Source organism: Pinus tabuliformis, chromosome 7 (genome assembly GCF_031772625.1).
Source record: "Pinus tabuliformis cultivar Carrire ecotype Pingquan chromosome 7, CPIR1, whole genome shotgun sequence".
In the NCBI taxonomy this organism is placed as follows: domain Eukaryota; kingdom Viridiplantae; phylum Streptophyta; class Pinopsida; order Pinales; family Pinaceae; genus Pinus; species Pinus tabuliformis.
The window spans coordinates 182,694,648-182,701,684 of record NC_142293.1 but is presented as its reverse complement, the minus strand read 5'-3'; positions in this window follow the sequence as shown (position 1 = coordinate 182,701,684).

Here is a 7,037-nt window from a genome sequence, read left to right as displayed (position 1 = left end):
TATATACTCTTCTTTCTCCATTCTTTGTAGTCTGATCATCAACTCTTTACTACTGACCTGCTGCACTATGATCTGTTATCTATGTGAGTTTCCATCAAGGACAACACTTGTCACACAATGCCAAAAATCTCCCCCTTTGGACTTGATGGCAAAGCTAACTTGTCATACTAACAACTATCATCCTGTCACATCTGATATTTCTTCTGTGGAACCATCAAGTTATATATTTTTATTCTACGGGTGGGTTGCCATCAAGTACAACACATGCATCATAATGCCAACAATCTCCCACTTTGGAATTGATTGCAACAACACCAAATCACTCTCCCCCTTTGACATCAAGGGCAAAGGGTAGACCAATATATTCTCTTTCCTTGATAAACATTCTGCTACCCATACTCCCCCTGAGTACCTGCTGGAATCTCTAAATGAGCTTCCCCTTTGTATATGCCAAGGTGTACCAATCTATCCATGCTCCTTCTGAGTACATGCTGAATGCTCTGTTCTGCTGAAGTGTGTTGTTCATGCTCCCCCTGACTGTAAGCAAGGTCTGCAAAAAGATGTTCTACAAGAAAGAACATGACTCTATACCAAAGACTCATACATACATCCATCTCCCAACCAAGTGGGGATATACCAGAATTGACTCATCTACCCAACCAAGTGGGGATACACCAGAAGTTTACATATGAAAAATAAGTACATTACATTATTCATCCCAGGCATAGTGGGGAAACCAACATAGGTCATTACATGACCTTGATAAGAAAATATATACATGACATAGAGACGAAATATTTAAAAAAATATATGAAAGTCATCAGCAGCATCTGTCAATCATCATTCAGATCAGCAACCATGTTCTCCTTCTGCACCCATTCCACCTGAAATCAAATCAAACCAACATATACACAACTGTATCCACAAAAACATGTGTATATACGCTGATGTTCTTCATAAAACTCGCGTACAACCACTTCCAGATCAGCAACCTATAAATGTCTTGTAACAAGGTATGTCTACATATAGATATCAACTCATCCTTTTGAACATCATCATAAAATCATTCACATTATATCATATGTGAAAAACACCATAGTCATCTCATCATCATCAAGATCTGCATGATCTTATATACCATCCATGTAACATTACACAGGAATATCCCTTATCTGACAATCATCAATCAACATATGTGAGTATCAACCTATCATCATATAGGTAAGAACTCATCATCATCATATCTCCAACAATGCAACTCCATGTATCCAGCACTATGTATCTAGAGCTCAAGACTTCTTGATATCATCAACAGCCACAATCCTCATCCATGTGAGCGCCAAGAACTATAGGAATCCTGCATCATAATTGTATTATATGATCTTTATGCATATGATGACAACAACATATGAGTGACTCATCATCAAGTGTATTCAAGCTTTGTACTTCTCCTTATTTTTATGAGGGTCACCATGTAAGCACCATATATGCATCCACAAATATGATCAGAACACCAACTATGTAAACCCAAGAATCATATGAGATTTTTTCATGGACGACTCATAACCATATCATAGCAAGATGTATCATTTAGCCATATAAGCATCATCGCAAAGGACTATTAACCATAATGCCAACAATGCATTATTAAAAGCATATGCTCCCCCTGAACCTATGCCATCTTGCTTATTGTTAGATATGATCATGCATATATCAGCAAGAAGTATCATCATCCACAAGTTAAGATCAAATCATTCCTAAACATCTTACAAGTATCAAGTCAACATCAACAGATTGTAACCATTATGAAGCATATCAAATAATGGACTGAATCATATTAGACCCCTTTTCCTGAGTCTGTCCCACTGCTTTTCCTCAAACTAACATATACGCGACTGTGTAGTAACCAACTCGCGTATATCGTGACTTCCTTTTATGAAACTTGCATATGAGATTTAGGACATTGAAGTTTTACACTTTTATCTCCCTTTGAGTCTGTTATGTCTGTATACTGTGTTGTGCCACATCTTTCTGATTGTACTTCCTTCTTCTTCCATATCTTCAAGTGTGATGATGTTTTCTCCTTTTGGTATGGTGCCCGTACTTTGTTCCTGCAATCCTTAGCTATATGTCCAAGCTTGTTACATGCATAACATATCACATGTTTCATATTTCTTTTGTAGCAATCAACAACTTTGTGACCAAACAGATTGCAAGTAAAGAAATATCCCTTAAAGTACATGGAACGTGATGATCTTTCTGTGTGATGGTCTTGAACCATTCTTCTTCTGCATCTGGCTGCAACATTTCCAAGATTATGACATACATAACATTCAACATTATTCATCGGAGGAGTAAAAGATTTTCTTTGAAGAATTTCTTTCCTTGGTTGTTGATGGGATTTACCTCTCATCTCTTTGTTGAGTATTTCACATTGTGTGTTAGAGTTCCTTGTCTTATTTTGTGAACTAGATTCACCTTCAATAGATTCATGAAAACCAAGACCAGTTTTGATGGCAGGGGACCTTTGAATACTAAGAATATCATCCAAAACCTTAGTACTATATTGAAATCGTAAGAGCTTATCCTTTTCTTCTAATTTATCTTTTAGAATATTTACCTCAACCTGAAGATGCTCTTCCTTTTCACGATGTTACTTCTTCATGTTTTCCTCAACTTTCCTTCCTTCTTCCAACTGATGTCTTAATTCAAGAACTTCATTTTCCTATTTTTCAAGAGCTTGGAGTAGTTCTTTATTCTTCTTATTTGATTCTTCAAGATCTTCTTTTAGTGAGAGGACCGTAGCTTCAAGACTTTCAGAGTAACTGGATCTATCTCTGAGTTTCTTAATTGTTGTGCTCCTTTCATTGACTTCATTTCTTAATGATGTCACTTCATCCTACAACTTTTGACATTTTTCCTTGAATAGCTTCCTTACTTTGTTTCCTTCCTCTAGTTGAGCTTTTAGTTTGGTAGACTCTTCTTTGAAGGCACATTCCTTTTTGTTCAACAGGATCTTGTTGATCTCTAATTTTTTCTGTAAGCCTTTTAAATTCTGCCTCTATTTGATATCTTTCTTGCTCACCCATACGAGCAAATTCAGTTGCTTAGCTATCACTTTCATCATCTTCACATGGATGGATACCAAAGGATAACAAATTCATACCTGATAGATCTTGTCCATCTTCATTCTGAAGTGATTCTGAATCTGAAGTGCTTCTTCCACATATTCCCCAATCGATGCTCCCAATGTCATAGTTCTTCTAAGATGTCTTCTTCTTCTTAGGTTCTTTCTTCTTAAGCTTCTTTCCCATTGTTCTACAGATCTCCTTCAAGCGATCAAGCTTCTACCAAAGGACCTGCTCTGATACCAATTATTGGAAATAATACTGGGGGGGTGAATTAGTATTATCAAATCAATATAAACCTTTCATTTCCATATTCAGATTCATATACACTACTTCAGTTAAGGAAAACCATGTGTATACGCAACTGTGTGTAATGCAATAAGCGTATATCCAGTAAACTTATGATTCAGTTAGTTGATCCTTAATGAGTGCATTAGAACATTACTAACCATATGAATAGTAAACGGAAGCAGTAAAATAGAGTAGATCATCACACACAAGAAGCACACATGAACACCATCATGTAAGGTGGAAACCCAATGTGGGTGAAAACCACCTGCTGCGAGTCGTCTCAATCTTCTTTTTAATAAGAAACTTCTTTTACAATAGTTTTGTACTGGTGCAGACTTATACCAGTACGCAGGCTTCTACCTGCAGAAGGTACAACCTTCTCTCGTTCTCCAGACTCTCTTGGAAGGGAGTTACAACCCCCTTAGCTCTTGTACTAGCTGATCTATTTACTAGTACGTAGGTGCCGGCCTACTAAAATGCTCCACTCTTTACTCATTTTCCAGCTGCTACTAGAAGGGAGCTACCACCCCACTTGGCTCTTGTACTAGCTGATGTACTAGTATGTAGGTGCCGACCTACAGAAGGCTACAACCTTCTCTTTCTTCCTCCAAGTACCACGTTTCATAAATTTTCAAACTCGATACTCTTGAAGCTCAACACAATAATCTGAAGGCCACGTTTCATCCAATTTTCATACTGGACCCATCTTAATCAACACTAGCATCATCAATCTCTGAATCACCCAATACTGAATCACTGAAACCCTGTCAACAAACTACAATCACTAGAACATAGAGCAGACAACAGAACTCTGCAATAACAATCAAACCCAACTGCAACTTCAAATATCGTACTTCATAATGTATACGCTACTATGATGAACCAAACCTGCATACATACGCGCTTTTACCAAAGCTAACCCGCGTACACATCTGCAAATATTAACTCAGAGCTTTGCAGCTGTTCCAGACATCAGTCAAATCATAACATTTACAGAACATTACATGCATGAGTATACATATCTAGACTAAACAAGATCAAACTGTATAGAGATGATTCATTCCAAGCCATTAGATCCCGATCTATCCTTAGATCTTGTGCTCCATCAACCGTTGGGATTCCTCCTTAGCTTAGATCAAGTAATGCATCATAAACCCATAATCTGCATACTGGATCTCATACTTCATCAGATATTCAAGACTTTCTCAATGCCTTTACCTAATGATCTTCTTCTCCTTTTATAGTCTTAGGCCTTACTCAATACCATGGTCCAAAACCATTGAGAAGCAATACTAGGGACCCAATACCTGGGTTCAATACTTCAGACACAATACCAAGGACCAAAACCATAGTTCTAAATACCACAGACCCAAAAATAAGCTTTCCCACATGTATGTGCTTTTCCATGCATGAAAGTGCGTGCATACGCATACGTGACTTTTGATCAGCAATCCCACGTGTATACGTGCCTTTGTATATAGTGAACCTGCGTGTATAACCTACGTGTATACCCTACTTGGTATATAGCGAACCTGCGTATATACACGACTTGGTACATAGTGAACCTGCGTATAACCTGCATGTATACACTACTTGGTATATAGTGAACTTGCGTATATACTCTTCTTTCTCCATTCTTTGTAGTCTGATCATCAACTCTTTGCTACTAACCTGCTGCACTATGATCTGTTATCTATGTGAGTTGCCATCAAGGACAACACTAGTCACATAATGTCAACAATCATCCCCTTTGGACTTGATGGCAAAGCTAACTTGTCATACTGACAACTATCATCCTGTCACATCTGATATCTCTTCTCTAGAACTATCAAGTTATATATTTTTCTTCTATGGGTGGGTTGCCATCAAGTACAACATATGAATCATAATGCCAACAGTTGAGAGTCCAACATGGAATGATTTTGCATAGCTAGCCACCCATGAATTAAATCTCCTTGTTTCGAGCATGAAGATACCATAGCTTCATTGTTAGTCGCAGGGATCTTTGAGCTCCTCCTCCCTTTCAAAAATAATTGAGCCGAAATGTAGATGAAAAACGTCCACCCGCTTCAGAGCCAAACTTCTTAATTAATGATCTATACAATCAACCCCAGGTAAGAGTGTTTCAGATGACAGCTCCTCTCACTCTGTGTAGCTCTAGTTTCATTGCATTGTGTACGAAAATTATAATGAAAACAACATGGTCTTTCTTCCCGTACGAATACCCTTCTCAGCATCCACGGAGACTTAGCTTTCTTCAAATAATCATCGCAGCAACAGGACAACATGTTGGACCATTACCTCAATGATCTTGCACACAGATTTATGGATCTTGCAGTCTTCATGGCAAACAATGGCAGTAATATCAATGGCTTAGGCCCTATCTCTCTTTGGTTACCATTCAGAACATTAAACTTCACATTGATCACAACCAAATTGCTAACTCGAAAGATAATGTGTTTTTCATTATACGAAAGAATTGTTGGAAGTAATGCTTCCATGTAATGTGTAAGTTGTCATTGTGAGTCCCTAGGTGTCAATCTAGAAGTAGTCAGTTTCCTATTTGTGAGTTGTAATAGCTATCGAGATGTGTCATTGTCAGTGATCTAGATACTATAAATATGTAACCCTTGATATCAATAAAATATACCATGTTTGGTGTTGTGTTTAATGGATCTCTCCAATCTCTCTCTATTTTCTAATATGGTATCGAAGCTAGCTCTAGCTTGACTCCCTCATGGGAGGGCCAGGAAAATGTGAAAAAGCCCCGAATATTAATCTTATAAATAAATAGGGTAGGATATTGTGTTGTGTGAGTAGATTATGTTATTTTTATTTGTAAATTTGTTCACATTATGTTTGAGCTAGATTGGTTGTGTTGGGTTTTATAGATCTGAATGTACGAGTCTTCAAAGAATTTTTTTTTGTCAAAGGTTCCCTATGCAGCTGCAAACAATTCGATACATGGAGGGATTTCTTGTTGTGCTACTTCTGCTGGAATGTGATTGCATTCGCAAAAAAAGTGTGGCTCTGTTCATTCGATGCCAGACCATGATCTCAATTCAGATGTGTGAAATGTTGAAGATGAGACCTGACGACATAACATATTCTTGCAGAACCCAAAATTTTGATGGAACTGTGTGCAAGCATGTTGATAAGGGTGAATTTGATGAGTTCATGATGAATTCCGCTGAAGTATCATTTCTCCTGTGTTGTGAATTCTTCAACGTGTAAATCTGGACAGCGGTGATAGCAAATATTGAAATCGTTCTTCAATGAGCAGTGAATGATGTGTGGAGAAGATTTCGCGTATCAATAATGGACAATTCATTTAGATGGAGGAACTGGGCATTGTGTCTAATGGCGATAAGAGCTTCTTGCAGGGTGATTCCTCTCATGGAATTTCCGGAACATGATGAATTCATTGGAGCTTCTCAATGGAAAATGCTCTGGCGCTATCTCAATGAGTGTGGATTTATGTTTAGGTCCAACTGGATTTCAACATTGTAAAGCCATCGAAAAGTATTTCTCATATGGCTTATCATGGGTGAACGTCTTTATGTTGAAGCCACTTCATATTTGTCTTTAAACATCCAAGATGATGAATTCTCATGAAAT